This window comes from Cryptomeria japonica, chromosome 5 (genome assembly GCF_030272615.1).
Source record: "Cryptomeria japonica chromosome 5, Sugi_1.0, whole genome shotgun sequence".
NCBI lineage: Eukaryota > Viridiplantae > Streptophyta > Pinopsida > Cupressales > Cupressaceae > Cryptomeria > Cryptomeria japonica.
Window position 1 is genome coordinate 764,137,676 of NC_081409.1, and position 20,173 is coordinate 764,157,848.

The following is a 20,173-nucleotide window of genomic DNA, read 5'->3' on the forward strand; positions in this document are numbered from 1 at the left end:
CCGACATGATCTGGTAGGCTATGGTATAGTTTGGTTAAGGAATTGGCTTATTCATGATACTCATGTTCATACCCAGTAAGTTGGTTTTGGTCTAGTGATCGAATGCTATCCTGTTTGCTTAGAAGCTTGGTTTCTGATTCCAGCGAGGGTTTCACCAGTAGAGCTTTTGATGAACATATTTGATGAATTGCATAAGTGGTATTGGTGCAGTTTCTGGTATGGTTTTTGGATGCTGTTGGTGATCATGTTCGAGACTTGGTGAATGGAGATCATTGTTGTAGCGTATTGACCTATGCTGGGTCCCAGTTGGTCTAGGTTATGGACCGGTTTAATGAAGTGTGTGATTGGACCTCTTGATACATTTCTAGGATGTCCTATGTATTGGATATTATTTATTTGGTCTAAGGCTGACCTATTTTTTAATTATGTAAATTGGTTTATTGTCTAGTAGTTGACCTGATTGTTTATAGTCGAGGGTTTGTATATATATGTTGAGATCTCATTATAGATCATCATGGGATAGGATAAGAAAAATCTCAAGGTATGTAATGTGCAAATAATTCAAGATCATTCAGTAAGAGGAATTGGTCGATCATTGGAGATCAAATTGGGTTTATGTAAGAGGATTTAGTCATCTGGTATTGAGCTTAACCAGAACTGTACTCAAGCATAGGAGATGCTATGATTTGCGATTCAACACTTCTCCAGATTGTAGTCTAGATCTATATGTAGTCAGTGAGACTCCTTTTGTGATGAGCAATGCGCTCTAGGTTGTTGGCCTCCTGCAAGTGCAGGCCCCTCAATTATAATTCACATACTTACTGCAAAAGTATTATCTGACTGTGGATAGGCTTCCCACCGTGGTTTTTCCCTTTACCGGGTTTTCCACATATAAATTTTGGTGTCATGTGGATGGTATTTATTCAGTGATTATTGTTTATTCTTAATTGGTTTAACTTCTATTTTGGTATTTGGTTTAAGCATTCCGGTATTAATGTTTTGGATTTTAGTATTAAAGTTTTAATTGATAATGGTTCCGGTAATCAGAGACAACTGATTCAGTCCCCCCCCCCCTCTCAGTTGTCTTCCAGTTATTTGAACTATCTAACAATCTTGCTGTGGGTAGGTTCCCACTGTGGTTTTTACCTTAACCGAGTTTTCCACATCAAAAAACTTGGTTTTGTGTGTTGTGCTATCAATTTGCTTAACATTCTTATTTCTACATTTTATCAGATTTATATTTTATGAATAAATTTGTTATTCTAGTGAAGACTGATTCACCCCCCCCCCCCCCCGCTCTCAGTCTTTCTTCTTGGTTTCTTTTGATGAATACTAAGAGGGGGGGGGGGTGAATTAGTATACCAAAAAATACTGTAAACAAAATTTTAAATAGTTTAGCAGATAACAGATACAACAGATTCACTAATAAATCGGTTAAGATAAATGCAAACCAAATAGAAAACAAAGCATTCACCCACAAGAGTACAATCACCATAACACAAGATATTTGACATGGAAACCCAAATGGGAAAAACCATGGTGAGCAGAAACTCACAAGTAGCTATCTGCAAAATAGAAACCAGACTGGTTAAGGTCATACAATGTTCTTCACAAAAACAGATCTTGTTAGGATTCTAGATCTCTGTTAGGAGATAAGTCCTGTTAAAGACTACCTTGTTAAAGGATTTCAGATCCACAGTTGTGAACCACCTTGTTAGAGAATTTACAAAGGCTTTGTTGGGCCTGCCCGATTAAGGGTTTCAGACTTGTCGAAGATATTAGTAATTAACAAGTGAATGTTCTAAGCAATAGTACAGTATGCTTAATTAGATCCTTGACAGCTCATTGTTAATGCATTTCAACATTAATTCAGTCTTCAATATCTCCACACTCTATCTCTTCACATAGACCTAATCTTCTCTTCAATGATCGCACATAACCTTTGCTTATTCTATCTTTCATACTCTCTCTCATACATGCAAACCCTAGACATGATGTCCTTATAAAGGAAACTGATTTCATGTTGGTCCAATAGGATTAGACTACAAGTTCCTAGGTTTAGTGCATCTAGACACATTTGGTAACATGGTACAAAATCACCACCAAAGTGTCGGTGGATGATAACTCATCACACATTATAGAAATACCGGTTGGTAACTCATCACAGAGTAATACCAGTTAATACAATATACCGATTATCGGTTGTCAAAAATGAAGACTAGTAGATCATAGTGTTCTGATCAAAATTTAACTAAAGCTTGGTTCCTTCATACCGCTTATGATCCTTGAACCACTTGGGGTCTCCATACCACTTGAGCTCTTTAGTCAATCTGTGACCGGTAAACATCTTCTGCAAAATACCGATAGTCTAAAGACTATACATTCAATAATACACAATACCGGTTGGAACTATTACCAGTTCAACATAACTCATACATCAAGAAAGTGTGTGTCCATCATCAAGAAAGTGTGTGACCATCAATGACAATCAAAACATCATCAAAATGCCAACAATCTCCCCCTTTGGCATTGATGGGAACACTCAGGAAAATTTTGACTTCTAAGTGTTTTTACAACAAAAAATGCCATAATCAAAATTACTCCTCGTAAGCATATACACTATTCCCCAAACTGGTAACATGAAAGTACATGAAATGGTAACATTCACCAAAAATTTAATGTACACTACTCCCCCCTTTTCCAACAATGACAAAGTAATGTAAAGTAACCCCTTTTTGCATATATAATAAAATAGAGTAGATGTTCATGACAATAAAGAATAAAATTTCTCAAAAACATATTTAAAGTCCTACATAAAAGTTTTCATGGCCAATCTCCATGACTCAAGTAATGAGGTAGCAACCTCAATTTCAGTCTTCATCTGGAATGCCAGTTCTTCCATTGCATCAATGGTACTCATCTCTTGAGTTACTGTGATAGCTTCCAAGTTGAGAAAACATTTCTAAAGAATCTGCAGTCTTGGCAATAGGAGCAATTTTAGCTCCTGCAAATATTTAGACTGGTTGCTGATCTCTAAGTCCATCTTGGCAGTCTGATGCTGATAATGATGAATGGTTTGCCCATATGTAGTGAAGAGATCATAGGTCATCTTGAAATTGCTGATATATGCATGTAACTCTGATTGGAGTTTAGATTTCTAGTTAAGCACATCGTCACAAAATAGATAGGGCTGGCCAATTTTACTCAACAGTAATTTACCTTCACCCATACCAACACTAATATCATTTTGCTGCTTGAGTAGTTGTGTTTGCAGCTCATTCATTTGCTTGAATAAGGAAACATTGAGTGCCTTTTCATGGTTCTTCTTTGTGGTTGCTTCAACAACATCTTCCAAGAATTGTACCTAGTCCTCCACTACGGTACACAGAAGTTTTAGCTTGGATAGAGAGGAATCAGTACTGGGGAGGTTGGTAATAGGAATTAGACTAGTAAGGGTGTCAACCGGAGTTTGTATGACATCTTGTTCTTTCTTCCTTCACAATTCTTCCAGTCTCTCCTCTACAAATTTGATGCTTCAAAGTAGCCCAGACTCATCTTCAGATTGAGTCAGACTTGCAAGAGTTAGATCAATAAGACTAGTGGTATCAACTTGTTTGGTTTGATCATAGGTTACCTTAGGAGTCTCTGCTTGTTTGTTCTTCTCTACTTCCTTCTCCTCTTCTTGTTTTTTCTTATCATCTTCTTTCTTCTTTTGCTCCTCTTCTTGTTTCTTCTCCATTTCTTCTTTCTTCTTGTCCTCTTCCCACTTTTTCTTCTCTTCCTCCTTCTTCCTTTCTTCTTCCTTCCTCTTGTCTTCTTCTTTCTTCTTCTCTTCTTCCTCTTCTCCTCTTCTTTCCTCTTCTCCTCTTCTTTCCTCTTCTCTTCCTCTTTCTTCTTTTCTCTTATCTTCCTCTTTCTTTTTCTCTACCACTTTACTCTTGTTTTATTCCTTCCTTGCTTATTCCTCTTTCTCTTTCTCCACTTTCTCTTTGTCCTGTTTCTCTTTTTCAGCTTTTTCCTTGTCATGTTTCTCTTTCTCTTCTTTTTCTTTATCTTGTTTCTCTTTCTCTTTGTCAGGAGTGACATCCTGATTATCTAATGCATCAACTATTAGTTAGATGAGAGGGGGGGTTGAATCAGATAAACTCACAAATCAATGATCTATCCAAATTCAACCTCGGTAGAACTTACTTGATATGCAACTATGACTATAAATCATTCAAACTCATAAACTGATAAACTTGAAACATCAAAACACATTTAACACCAGATTTAACTTGGAAACCCAAATAGGGAAAAACCACTGTGGGATTTCAGACCCACTAAGAAAATATACTCTTCTAGAGTATGCTCAGTTAAAAGCCAATCCTATTAAAGATTACATAAACACATTGCTAGATGTGACCCAGTCAAGGGATTTCCCTAAGATCTATCAGAATCTTACACTTTGTTAGAAGTGACCTTGTCAAAGGACTTCAAACACTCATTCAGAATGTTACCTTGCTAGAGGATTTACAAATAAGACTATTAGGTCCACTTGGTTAAGAGAGTTTCTGTCACTTACAAAAATAAATAACAGTAATAAAATATATCTGCAACTTCACATCTGAAATGATAAAGCAGACTCTATGTGCCCAAAATAATCTTGTCATATGACTTATCTTCCTCCTTGTTGGGCTTCTCAATCTGTTCTTCAATCAGATCTTCAATCTTTTGTACTCGGTAATCACCTCTGCAGTATCACTGCTCTTCTATTTGCTTGCATACTTTGTTCAACAACTTTTCCTTATTTATAAGCAATTCCTAACTACTTAATCTCCTTAATCACATTTCCCATGATTAATCTTAGCCATCAGATCTTCAAACTTGACTAGGTTCATTGAATCCTTTGGATTGAAAAACATTTTATCTTTCCTTGAAACTTGTATTCCTTCCTTGGTACTTGTGCTCGGTTATGACCGTTCAATCTGTGTTGTAGATCCAACTCTTGAATTTTCATTGCCGTTGATCCTTAACAAAATTCTTGCATGACATTCCAATCTTCTATAAATCTCCAACTCATTGGCATCCTTCATTTAATAATGTATTTATTCATCCAATGCATTCGGTTACTACTTGGTTGATACTCAGTAAATACTGAACTTTACTCGGTAGACATTCTGTCTTCATTAACCGACACTGATAACCTTGGTGTTTACCGACTAGCTCCTTGCTCGGTAAAATAGAATAGTATCAAACCTTTACTCATTCTATTACATGAAATATTTTCTCCTTCTTATTCAGTCTTTGAATGCACGTATATAGGATATCGAAACAATCAAAATAACATAATCTCATCACTGTCTAACTCGGTAATAGTTGGCCATTGAATAACTAATTACTCCCCTTCATTTTCACATTCTTTCTGTGTCACTTACCGACATCTTTATACTCATCAAAACATACTCTTTAAGATATGGCAACATCATACTAAATCAGAAAATCAATTGCTTGACATCAATGACAAAATAATATTATTAAGAAAGTAATCATCCTTTATCAATTATATCATCAATCTCCAACAACCTTCTCAATATCATCATACCAACAAACTTAATGTAATGCTAACAATCTCCCCCTTTGGAATTGATGGCAATACCAAATTAATTTATTCCAATTTATTCGGACTGTTGTTATTCTTCTCCTATTATCCTTGAGTTGTAAACTTCTCCTATAATCTTCTCGCCCTTTCATTAGTCTTCTCCCCCTTTGAAAACAGTGCCAAAAGTAAAACTAATTCATGATTACTTCCCCTGTGAAGTAATTTTCTTGCTATTAAAACATATACAAATGTATCATCTTAGTCTCGGTCAGGGCATCTTGTCTTCATTCACTGTTTCTTGCACAACTTTAGGCAACCTCCTAAAGTGTGTAAATCAACATCAACTCATAAATAGTATTCTTTAGAGTCATAGAATTGATGCTTTCACTGAACTCTATCAATGAGTACTAGATAAGGGTAGGACTCCTAACTTACTTATGAGATACTCAAAAGTGTCCCTTGGCAGTGGCTTTGTGAAGATGTCTGTTATTTGTTCCTTTGTTCTAGCATACTCCAGCACAACTTTCTTTTCTTGAACTTCTTCTCTTAGATAATGATGTATTATCACAAAATACAGTTACTGGCTCGGTAATTGTCTCATTCATACCTTCCAATAATTGTTTGATCCATGCTATATTGGTATAATTCAATGCTATAGTGACATATTTAGCTTCAGCTATTGACTGTGAAATGCATCCTTGTTTCTTGCTAAGCCAACTCACTAGTATTTCTCTAAAATGGAAAGCTCCATCGCTTGTGCTTTTTTTGTCATCAATATTTCCTACCCAATCAGCATCAGTATAGACTTTTAAGTCAAAATCATTCCTCTTTTTATATAGTAAACCATAATCTTCAGTGCCTCTCAAGTATCTAAAAATTCTCTTGATTGTTGTCAAATGGGTTTCTTTGGGATCTGTAGAAAATCTTGCAGCTATACCTACTGCATGTGCTATATCAAGTCTATTGTGAACTACATATTGCAACTTTCCAATCATAGATCAGTAAAGTGTCTCATCAACAGATGCAGATTCATCATTCTTTAATAGTTTACAATTAGTAGTCATAGGAGTACTTACAGGTTTAGAATCCTCCATTCCAAATTTCTTCAAGATTTCCTTTATATACTTGGATTGAGTAATGAAAATCCCATTTTTCATTTGCAGTATCTGTAAACCTATAAAATACTTTATTTCACCAATTAATGACACCTCAAATTCTGTGCACATTTCATTTCCAAAGTTCTTGCATAAAGAATCATTTCCACAAAAAATAATATCATCAACAAATATGGCTGAAATCAGTATTCCATTATCCTCATCATTCTTCATATACATGTTGTTATTTTCACTAGTCCTCATAAATCCAATCTTGATTAAGTAGGAGTGCAACCTTTCATACCATGCTCTAGGTGCTTACTTTAGGCCATATAAAGCTTTTTTCAACTTGCATACCTGATCTTTATTCTTCTCTTCAATAAATCCTTCAGTTTGTTCAATGTAAACTTCTTCTTCTAGTATACCATTCAAAAATGCAGATTTAACATCCATTTGATATACCTTGAAATTTTTGTAAGCAGCATATGCCAACAATGTTCTCACTCCCTCAAGCCTTGCCATAGGTGCAAAAGTCTCACCATAGTGTATTCCTTCTTCTTAAGCATAACCTTTGCAAACTAGCCTTGCTTTATTCCGAATGACCTCACCTTTTTCATTTAGCTTATTTCTGAAAATCCACTTTGTACTGATTACATTTTTCTCTTTTGGTCTTGGGACCAGTGTCCATGTTTTATTTTTCTTGATTTGTTCAATCTCTTCTATCATAGCATTCACCCAATCTTCATTGTTTAATGCCTCTTTTACTATCCTCGGTTCAAACTCGGATATCAGACATGTGTTCTATCTTAGTTTGTTCCTTGTCATCACTAGATCATCCTTATCTCCTATAATCTGACTTGATTCATGATTTCTTCTGACTTATTTTGCTAATATAGGCTCGATAGGCTCTATATGATCTTCTTCATCACTTGGTAACTGAGTATTTTCTTCATCGGCTTTCTTGGTTAGACTTCTCGATTGTACATATGCAAACTCTTCATAATCTTCTGGTTCTTTGGAATTTCCTTCATCATTCCTTTCTGCAAATTCATCAATTTTCACATTTGCACTTTCCACTATTTTGTTAGATGATTTGATCAGACATTTAAATCCTTTACTTCTAGAAGAATAACCAAGAAATGTTCCTTCCTCACTTTTCTAATCAACCTTTCCATTTATGTCATCTTTGTGAACATAGCATCTACTTCCAAATATTTTAAGGTAACTTACATTAGTTTTCTTATCATACTAGATTTCATACGGTGTCTTCATAGTTCCTTTCTTTAGTTGTACTCGGTTCAAGGTGTAAACTATAGTGCTTATTGCTTCTCTCAGAAATATTTGAGGTACTCTCTTCTCTATCATCAAAGTTCTAGCACAATCTACAATTGATTTGTTTCTTCTTTCAGCTATCCCATTTTGCTGTGGTGTTCTTGATGCAGACACTTGTCTCTTTATACCATGATCATTGCAGAATAAGTTAAATTCATCTGAAATGAACTCTCCTCCTCTATCAGATCTTAGACATTTCAACTATCTTCCTGTTTCATTTTCAACTCTTGCCTTATACCATTTGAACATTTGAAAGGCTTCTAATTTCTCTTTTAAAAACATAACTAACATCATCCTTGAGTAATCATCCACAAATAATATGAAGTATTTATCACCATAATAACTTTGAACTTTCATAGGACCACAAAGATCAGTGTACACAAGATCTAAAATTCCTTTAGAAGTGTAAGAATTACTTGTAAATCTTGATTTTGTCATCTTACCCATCTGGCATGCTTGGCATATTGCATTCTCAGGTTTTTCCAAGCTTGGTAGACCTCTTACTCAGTGCTTCTTACTTATTTTGATCAGGTTATCAAAATTTACATGACAAAATCTTTTATGCCATAACCAGGTGTCTTCTATTTTCGCATATAGACAATTATTCTGAGTTGAGTCAAGATGAAATGTATTACCTCTTGTTTGAGTCCCGGTAGCAGCCAACTTTCCATGTTTGTCATGAACTTTGACAATTCCTTTCTGAAATTCTATTCAGTATCCTGTATTGTTTAGCTGTGCTACACTCAACAAATTGTATTTCAGATCTTCAACCCAAAATACATCATCACATTTAGCATTATCAAGAAGTGTGATAGATCCTTTGCCTTTCATAGGACATGGTACATCATTACCAAATCTTACATAACCTCCATCATAATCTTCTAATTTAACAAACTTGTGTTTATCACCTGTCATGTGATGTGAGCATCCACTATCTATGATCCAAGAATCATTATTATTTATGTGTGATATTAAGGCTTTTTCTTCATACCTTTCTTCATCTGAACCATCTTTGATAGTTACATATACAACTTCCTCTATCTCAATCCCATCAGATTTATCATCATTGGATTCCTCATCAGCTACTAGGCATGTCTTTCTATCTCTCCTTCTAAAGTCTTGGTGGCCTCTGTATTGGTTTTCTTTCTGCCTGTCATCTTGGTATTCTCTGTTTTCACTAGATTCTTTGTCAAGATAGTTTGAAGCCATATGTCCAATTTTATCACAGTTAAAACATTTCAAAGGTAACTTTCCTTTATACTTACCTTTTCCTCTCGATAACCTTCTGGCCAATAATGCTTCAAACTCTTCTTGCTTTTTTATTTCCTCATATAGTTTGTGTACTTCTTCCATATTTTTGCAAAATCTCTCACTTGCTCCACTATGATTTCCTTCAGCATACTTATACATTCTATCATTGTAATCATTAGATTCACCAAGATGAAAAGAACTGAATGCAGATGCAACTTTGTTAACCGAAGACCCACTGCTATCAAAATTACTTAACTCAAAAGTATGTAGCTTACCGATAGTAGCATCCAAAGAGACTAACATGTTTGGTAAAGACCTTAATTCATTAATTGTATAGACTTGAATGGCATAAGCAGGTAGAAGTGTTCTCAGCAACTTACTTGTTACATCCTTTTCTTCAATAGTTCCTCCTGCTCCTTTGATTTGATTGACAATTTCCTTTAACCTTGTACTGTATTGGATTATGTTCTCACCTTCATTCATTCTCATGGATTCAAGTTGTCCTCTTAGACTGTCTACTTTTGCTCTTTGAACATGTTCATCACCACCATACACAGATATAAGCTTATTCCACATAGCTTTGGCATCATTGCAACCTTCTAGATCATTAAACTCTGAGTCGGTCAATGCTCATGTTATTTCAATCATTGCTTGAATATGTTCTTGCTTTGCCTTTATCTCTTCCATTGTCATCGAGTAGGTGCTAGGTGCAGTGCAATCATTCTCCAGATAATATGTTGCATATTCTCTAATTCCTAATAAGTGCAACTTCATCCTTTTCTACCATGTGGAGAAACTTGACTTGTTCAACTTTGGTGCATCCCTTTTATACATCTTTGGATCTTGCCTCAAGTTCCTTTAAAATTTACTTTCGGAGTTCTATCTCTAATACCAATTGCAAGTTAGATGAGAGGGGGGGTGAATAAGATAAACTCACAATTCAATGATCTATCCAAATTCAACCTCAGTAGAACTTACTTGATATGCAACTATGACTGTAAATCATTCAAACTCATAAACTGATAAACTTGAAACATCAAAACACATTTAACACCAGATTTAATGTGGAAACCCAAATAGGGAAAAACCACTATGGGATTTCAGACCCACTAAGAAAATATACTCTTCTAGAGTATGCTCGGTTAAAATCCAATCATGTTAAAGATTACATAAACACATTGCTAGATGTGACCCGGTCAAGGGATTTCCCTTAGATCTATCAGAATATTACACTTTGTTAGAAGTGACCTTGTCAAAGGATTTCAAACACTCATTCAAAATGTTACCTTGCTAGAGGATTTACAAATAAGACTATTAGGTCCACTTGGTTAAGAGATTTCCTGTCACTTACAAAAATAAATAACAGTAATAAAATATATCTACAACTTCACATCTGAAATGTTAAAGTAGACTCTATGTGTTCAAAATAATCTTGTCATAAGACTTATCTTCCTCCTTGCTAGGCTTCTCAATCTATTCTTCAATCACATCAATCTTTTGTACTCGGTAATCACCTCTCCAGTATCACTGCTCTTCTATTTGCCCGCATACTTTGTTCTACAACTTTTCCTTATTTATAAGCAATTCCTAACTGCTTAATCTCCTTAATCACATTTCCCATGATTAATCTTAGCCATCAAATCTTCAAACTTAACTAGGTTCATTGAATCCTTCAAACTAAAAATGTTTTATCTTTCCTTGAAACTTGTATTCCTTCCTTGGTACTTGTGCTCGGTTATGACCATTCAATCTGTGTTGTAGATCCAACTCTTGAATTTTCATTGCCATTGATCCTTAACAAACTTCGTGCATGATATTCCAATCTTCTATAAATCTCCAGCTCATTGGCATCCTTCATTTAATAATGTATTTATTCATCCAATGCATTCGGTTACTGCTCGGTTGATACTCGGTAAATACTGAACTTTACTCGGTAGACATTCTATCTTCATTAACCGACACTGATAACCTTGGTGTTTACTGACTAGCTCCTCACTTGGTAAAATAGAACAGTATCAAACCTTTGCTCATTCTGTTACATGAAATCTTTTCTCCTTCTTATTCAGTCTTCGAATACACATATATAGGATAGCAAAACAATCAAAATAACATAATCTCATCAGTGTCTAACTCAGTAATAGTTGCCCATTGAATAACTAATTACTCCCCTTCATTTTCACATTCTTTTTGTGTCACTTACCGACATCTTTATACTCATCAAAACATACTCTTTAAGATATGGAAACATCATACTGAATCAAAAAATCAATTGCTTGACATCAATGACAAAATAATATTATTAAGAAAGTAATCATCCTTTATCAATTATATCATCAATCTCCAACAACCTTCTCAATATCATCATACCAACAAATTTAATGTAATGCCAACATCAACATCAATAGGTTATTCTGTCACTCTTTCACCTTGACTGTCAAATACCTCATCCAATTGGCTTGATGATAGGTCATGTTCTTGTTCAGCCTTCCTAGCGGCTTCAGATACTTGATGTATTTTGATAGAAGCTTTCACTTGTATGTGAGTATCCTTTTCTACTTCATAAGCTTTACCTTCTAGTAGCCTATGTCTTCTCCTTCTCATGAAGAAGATGCCTTTGTTCTTATCCATTATCTCAAATAATTTAGAATTTGAAGCATCAGGAAATTATTGTGCAAAAATTTTCTCCCTGATTTCCTATTCTTTCTCAATGGCAATGCGTCATTTATTATCCAAAGAATTGTACAAAGAATTTAGTGTAACCAATCTAATCTCAGATGGTGACCGATCATTAACACATAAATATTTGATGACTTCCTATTCTACTTCTTCTTTCTCACTATCAATACAATCATCAAAATATTCCTTTAAATCATCAAGTACTTTTCTCCTAATATTCTTTAATGTACTCTGACAATGTGTCATTGGCTTATAAGAGGAAATATGTATATTTACCAGTGCTGAAGTTGTAGGAACATTACCAGTAGACTTCGCCTTCTTGCTTGATTATCGTGTCTTCTTTGTTTGAATCTCCGGTTTAGTGTCCTTTGACTCTGATGAGTGGGTTTTGGATTTCCGCTTCCTCTCAAATACTTTTGCAAGAATGATCTCAGGTTTCTTCTTAGTTGGTGACCGCTTGGTCACTTTCAGACTGGCAGAGGTAACCAGTGCAGATACTGATGGCACTGCTTTGTCCTTTTTCTATTTTGGTTCTTCAACCGGTGTGACCCTCTCCAAGTAGGTACTGGTTCTCTTTTTCTTTGCATCCAGTGGAGATGCAAGTAAGGTAGAGGCATACCCAATCAACATGTCATACATCACTTCATACCCCATAGGGCCAACTACTTCCTTTCTTGTTTCCACCACTTCCATTATGCAGTCATCTATCCTTATTGTAAAGCAGATGTCATCTTCATACTTATTCACAATATCATCAGATATCCTTATTCTCTAGCTCATCTTCCCCTTGAATTCATCAAAATATTTATTCAGAACCTCAGGATATGTAGTTCCCACTACTTGTAGACTTTCCTTAATTTGCCTAGAAACCGGTAGGTCAGTAGACCATTTCACATCACGTACTCTAGGGAAATAACCTTGAAAATAAAATAATAAGCCGACCAGAAGTTGGCCAAACCCGAACCTTAGAGAATTGTCCTGTCTGATGGACTTTAGATTCAACAACAATTGCTTCTATAGACAGGTACATAGGTCAAATGTAGTCTCTTCCTTGATCATCCTATAAGGGGCATTCACCGCAGTAGCAGGGACATAATTCATTTTGCTGGCATAAAACATCTGATAACCAATCACCATGCAAGAATATTTCACCAGATCATCTTTAATGGTGTTGATGCTCATTGCCCATTGGTCACTCATAGAACCGATGAGCTTTGTCATTTCAATTTTGGTGACCTTCCGTAAAGCTAGTACCTCTCCAATTTTGTAGAAACTGGTGATGGCATGAATTGCTTCTGGTGTGATGTCATGCATCCGCTCGAGATACATCTTATCACCATGCACTCTGCTAAGGATGATGTGGATATGTTCTTCTGTGAATTCTTCTAGAAAATATACCGCATTGTGCAGTTTCATCTTTTCAAGGATACTATACTCACGTTTGATCTTCTTGTCATCCCCACAAAATAGACTTAGCTGGGAATGGATTACTAGGGATCCTAGTCTTCTAATTTATAGTCTATATACCCTAAAATTTATTCCTTGATAATAACTCCGGCAGGTATTTGAGATAGGGCATTGTATTTCATTTTCTTTTGAAGAAAATCAGGTGTATCTTCAGGTGCACTAGAACTAGAGTGCAATGCAGAAGCCATGATAAGAGAGAATTTTGAGAAATACCTTCACAATCTGAATTTTAGGGTTTGCCAATGTCGCCCACAATACACCACTTTAGTTTTTAGATCACCACTTAGTGTTCTTCACTGATCGATTGAAAAAGATCGCTAGATTCGTCTACAAGATTTTTTAATTCACTTTGAATCACTAAACGAATCACCTTTTGTCGCTCTTCTCTTGAAAATTCTTCTCTCAAAATCTAGTAAGTGATAATGATGACACAAATCCCTTTTAAACAACTTATCACCTACCATAATAAATGCATCACCGCTAGGGCACAAACCCTAATTTTGCCTTTTACCACTTCAAGTCTTCTACCAGCTGACAGGTAACATATACTGATTAAGCTCTTTACTGATATAAATTGGGGGTTCAAAATATTTCATTGATATGTTCCCCCTAAGCTTTTCTAAAGCTCGGTTTGTCGATTCAGAGACTTCCACACTAGGTACAGAAACCGGTTCATCCTATGACTCTTCTTCTAATTTCTTTTTCCAAGTTTTATTCATTTCCACCTAAACGGTTTTAGCATCAATCTTCCCTTCTGGAGTGATCAGTATATCATCTGATAGGTTCTTTCTCAGTCTACAAGTTTTGGTAGTGTGTCCCAGTTTGTTGCAATGATATCATACCATTCCAGGTGTTCTCCATGGTCCATTATTCATACTTCCATTCTTCCTTCTACATATTGCAGCAGTGTGACTGTTACCATGATAGATCAAACAAGTTTCTCTCCAACTAGTTGCCACTTGATAACCACCTGACCGATGATCATAGGTATTGTACCGGTTGGGATTCCAGTTCAAAAAAGGTTCTAGGATAATTCCTTGAGTCCTTGGAGGATGTCTCCCAGTGTTGTGCAAAACTGAACTGCATTCAAATGCTCTATGCCCAAACTTGTTTCATGTATAACAGTTTCCATTGAATCTATTGGATCTAGGCTTATTGTTTAGAAAATAAGGAAAATTGTTGTAGGCCTTGCTTCTACACACATTAGCAGTGTGTCCTTCTTTGAGACAATTAAAGCAAATAGGTTTAAATTTTTGCTTACCTTTATCCTTGGATGTCAGTTGCTTCTTTAATGCTTCAGCTTTTGTTCCAGAGGTCTCACCTTCCTCATACCTAGAGAAACCAAGTCTAGTGGTATTCTTTATTGGCTTTGCCGATTCCAGCTTTTGCTCTAGTTTAACAGTACTCTTATTGAATTTGGCAAGTATTTCCTTTGACTTAGTAAGTTTCTTGGAAATATTAGCATTGGATTCCATCAAGGTTGCATTCTTAGAAATAGCCATGTTTAGTTCACCTTGCATTTCTTCTTTTTCCACTTTACTCTCTTTGAGATGAGCAGTAAGGGTTGATTTCCTTCTTTAGCTTGGAGATCTCATGATCTTTGTCTTTTACTAGATCTTCAGCGTTCCTTCTGTTCTCAAGCTCTTGGTACATTCTGATAGTAAGTCCTTCCAACTCTTTTCTCAGATTGGCTTTAGATTCATTCAATTTTTCAACTTCTTCAACTAGGGCATGCATTTCAGCTTCATCAGAAGAGCTATTTTTAGTAAGTTCCATTAGTTTCTCAGCATGCTCTCTTCTTTTGGCCAAAGAGGCTTCATACTTGACTTTGAGTTCATCATAGGCTCTCTCAGTCTGAGTGAGGTGATGAGTAAGTTCCCTCACACTGTATCCCCCCATATCTCCTTCCAAGTGGTTAGACTTATTAAAAGGCTAGCTTTGATACAAATTGATGAATACTAAGAGGGGGGGTGAATTAGTATACCAAAAAATACTGTAAACAAACTTTTAAACAGTTTAGCAGATAATTGGTACAACAGATTCACTAATAAACCAGTTAAGATAAATGCAAACCAAATAGCAAACAAATCATTCACCCACAAGAGTACAATCACCATAACACAAGATATTTAACATGGAAACCCAAATGGGAAAAACCACGGTGAGAAAAAAATCACAAGTAACTATTTATAGAATAGAAACTAGACCGGTTAAGGTCAGACCGGTTAAGGTCATACAATGTTCTTCACCAGAATAGATCCTGTTAGGAATTTAGATCTCTATTAAGAGATAAGTCTTATTAAAGACTACCTTGTTAAAGGATTTTAGATCCACAGTTGTGAACCACCTTGTTAGAGGATTTACAAAGGCTTTCCTAGGCCTACCATGTTAAGGGTTTCAGACTTGTCGAAGATATTAGTAATCAACAAGTGAATGATCTAGGCAATAGCATAGTATGTTTAATTAGATCCTTGACAACTCATTGTTAATACATTTTAGCATTAATTCAGTCTTCAATATCTCCACACTCTATCTCTTCACACAGACCTAATCTTCTCTTCAATGATTGCACATAACCTTTTCTTATTCTATCTTTCATACTCTCTCTCATACATGCAAACCCTAGACATAATGTCTTTATAAAGGAAACTGATTTCATGTCAGTCCAATAGGATTAGACTACAAGTTCCTAGGTTCAGTGCATCTAAACACATTTGGTAACACGACACAAAATCATCACCAAAGTGTCGGAGGATGATAACTCATCACACATTATAGAAATACCGGTTGGTAACTCATCATAGAGTAATACCGGTTAATATAATATACCAATTACCGATTGTCAAAAATGAAGACTAGTAGATTGTAGTGTTCCGATCAAAAGTTAACTATCACTTGGTTCCTTCATACCACTTGTTATCCTCAAACCACTTGGGGTCTCCATACCACTTGAGCTCTTCAGTCAATCTATGACTGGTAAACATCTTCTGCAAAATACCGATAGTCTAAAGACTATACATTCAATAATACACAATACCGATTGGAACAATTACCGGTTGAGCATAACTCATACATCAAGAAAGTGTGTGACCATCAATGACAATCAAAACATCATCAAAATGCCAACAACTTTGTCTAGATCCAGAGGATTCACCTTTCTCAAATCCAAGTCCTCGCATGTTCTTTCCATTTCTCTGACTCTTTAACATCTCGTCAAGCCTTGCTGAGCTATTTTTGAATTTGTCTTTGTATTCATTAGTAGTAGCAAGTTCAGATGTATCTATATTATTAGGCAGAATGCCTTCCGCAATGGGTTATCAGCCAACTCTTAGCATGAAAATGGGTTCTTTACAAGAGAGAATAACTTCTACCAAAGAAGGATCTATAACCTCCATTCAAGCAGTTTATGTACCTGCAGATGACTTGACTGATCCCTCTCCTACTACAACATTTTCACATTTAGATGCTACTATTGTACTATCAAGAGGATTAGCTACCAAGGGGATCTATCCAACAGTGGATCTGTTAGATTCCATGTCAACTATGCTCCAACCTTCGATCGTAGGTGAAGATGGTAGTTCTGATACTTAATGTAAGTACAGATCCAATAGCCAACAAGATGAGAGGGGGGGGTGAATCATACAACCTTAATCTTCCATAAAAACATCAGATTCAACCTCGGTAACATATACTTCAGTAATATAACCAAAACTACTAAACATGCAAACTCAAAAGCATATAAACATCATAAACCTCATAACACCAGATTTAATGTGGAAACCCAAATAGGGAAAAACCACTGTGGAATTTTGGACCCACTAAGAAATATACTCTTCTAGAGTATGCTCGGTTAAAAGCAAATCCTGTTAAAGATTACAAACACATTGCTAGATGTGACCCGGTTAAGGGATTTCCCTCAGATCTATTAGGATCTTTATCTTGTTAGAAGTGACCTTGTTAAAGGATTTCAAACACTCAATCAGAATGTCACCTTGCTAGAGGGTTTTACAAATAAGAATGTTAAGTCCATTCGGTTAAGAGATTTTCTGTCACTTTCACAAAATAACAGTAATAAAAATCTATCTTCAACTTCACATCTAAAATGCTAAAGCAGATTCTTATTTGCTCAATACAATCTAGACATAGAACTAATCTTGTCCATCTGCTGGGCTTCTATACTCTGTTATTCAAATAGGTCTTCAAGCTTCTATGCTTGGTAATAACTATGTAGCATCCCTATGCATACATTTTCCCACATACATTGTTTATCAACAGTTCCCTATTTATAAACAATTCACCAACCACTTAATCTCCTTGATCACATTTCCCATGATCAATCATAGCCATCAGATCTTGAAACTTCGACCAGGTTCAATGTATCCTTCAATCTGAATACGTTTTACCATACCTTGGAACTTGTGCAAGGGTATTGTGGTTCAATCTGAGTTGTAGATCTTCATGATGATTTTCCTTTGCCATAGATTCATTAACAAACTTCATGCACTGCATACCAATCATTTAATCAATTCCAGCTTATTAGCTTCCTTCATTAAATAACGCATGTAACCATTTAATGTATTCTATTACAGGTCGGTTACAACTTGGTAACAACTTGGTAAATACAAAAATTCACTCAGTAGACATTTTTCCTTCATTAACCGATAGCGATACCCTTAGGGTTTATCAACTAGGTTCCTTAGGGTTTACCGACTAGGTTCTTTGCTTGGTAACATAGTATAGTATTAACCTTACAATTTACAACATATGTATGATGTCAAAACAATCTAAACATCATGATCTCATCATTGTCTGACTCGGTAATAGTTTCCCATTGAATACCTTATCCATCCCCTTATTCATAATATTCTTTCTGTGTCTTTTACCGACATCTTTATACTCTTAAAATCACACTTCTCAAGATATGGCAACATCATACTAAATTAGAAAATCAATTTCTTGACATCAATGACAAAATAATAATATCAAAATAGTAAACATCCTTAATCAGTTATATCCATAATCATCAACAACCTTCTCAATATCCTTATTGAAATGCCAACAATCTCCTATTGTCTGTTATAATGTCAAATGCCAACAATCTCCCCCTTTGGCATTGATGGCAAAACCAATTGATTTGACCTTAAAAAGATTCGGATTGCTGTGATTCTGAAATGCTAAAATGCTCTCTTACTGTCATCAAAATTCTCCCCCATACATTAGACTTCTCCTCTTTTCTCCAGTCTTCTCTCCTTCAGTTTCAGTCTTTTTAATCAGTCTTCTCCCCCTTTGACAACAATGCCAAAAAGTAAAGAACTAAAACATAATTTCTTCCTGTATGAAGTGATTTCCTGCTATTGTGTATCAACTGAGTCTCAGTAAGAGCATTTTGTCTTCAATTCTTGTTCCCTGTATCGTATCCTATATTATTTCTTGCACACCTTTAGAAAACATCCTACAGTGTGTAAACCAACATCAACTCGAAAAAGATATTCGATGGAGTCATTGAATTGATTCTTTCACTGAACTCGGTCAGTGAGTAGAAGATAGGGGTAGGACCCCTAACTTACTTCCGAGATATTCAAAAGTGTCCCTTGGTAGTGGCTTGGTGAAGATATCAGCTATTTGTTCCTTTGTGCTTACATACTCCAACACCACTTTCTTCTCTTGACTTTCTTCTCTAAGATAATGATATTTCATAGAGATGTGCTTTGTCTTAGAGTGCATAACAGGATTCTTTGAAATGTTAATAGCACTAGTATTGTCATAGAATATAGTTAATGGCTCAGTAACTTTCTCAATTATACCTTCCAACAGTTGTTTGATCCATGCAATGTTGGTACAATTCAATGTTGCAGCAACGTATTCAACTTCTGTTGTTGACTGTGAAACACATCCTTGTTTCTTGCTATGCCAACTCACTAGTCTTTCTCCTAAAAAGAAAGCCCCTCCACTTGTGCTTTTCCTGTCATCAATGTTGCCTGCCCAATCAACATTAGTATAAACTTTTAAATCAAAATCATTTCCTTTATGATATACTAAGCCATAATCCTATGTGCCTTTCAAGTATCTAAAAATTCTTTTGATTGTTGTCATGTGTGTTTCCTTAGGATTTGCAGAGAATCTTGCAACTATACCTACTGCATGTGCTATGTCTGGTCTGTTGTGAACAACATATTGTAGCTTTCCAATCATGGATCAATAAAGTGTCTGATCAACAGATACAGATTCATCATTCTTTGATAATTTATAGTTGGTAGTCATAGGAGTACTTACTAGTTTTGAATCCTCCATTCCAAATTTCTTCAAGATTTCCTTTATGTTCTTGGATAGAGTAATGAATATCTCATTTTTCATTTGCAGTATCTGTAAACCTATAAAATATTTTATCTCACTGATTAATGACATCTCAAATTCTTTGCTCATTTCATTTTCAAAGTTCTTACAAAGAGAGTCATTTCCACAAAATATAATATCATCAACAAATATGGCTGAGATCAGTATTCCATTTTCATCATTCTTCATGTACATATTGTTGTTCTCACTTGTCCTTATAAAACCAATCTTAATCAAATAAGAGTGCAATCTTTCATACCATGCTCTAGGTGCTTGTTTGAGACCATATAATGCTTTGTTCAATTTACATACCTGATCTTTATTATTGTCTTCAACAAATCCTTCAGGTTGTTCAATAAAAACTTCTTCTTCTAATATTCCATTCAGAAATGTAGATTTGACATCCATTTGATATACCTTGAAGTTTTTGAAAGTAGCA

General features: G+C 35.4%; 1 pseudogene; it reads left to right on the forward strand.

The window, feature by feature from the left end:
* LOC131036482 (ATP synthase subunit beta, chloroplastic-like) overlaps positions 1–20,173 on the forward strand; it is an 85,086-nt pseudogene that overhangs the window by 52,290 nt on the left and 12,623 nt on the right.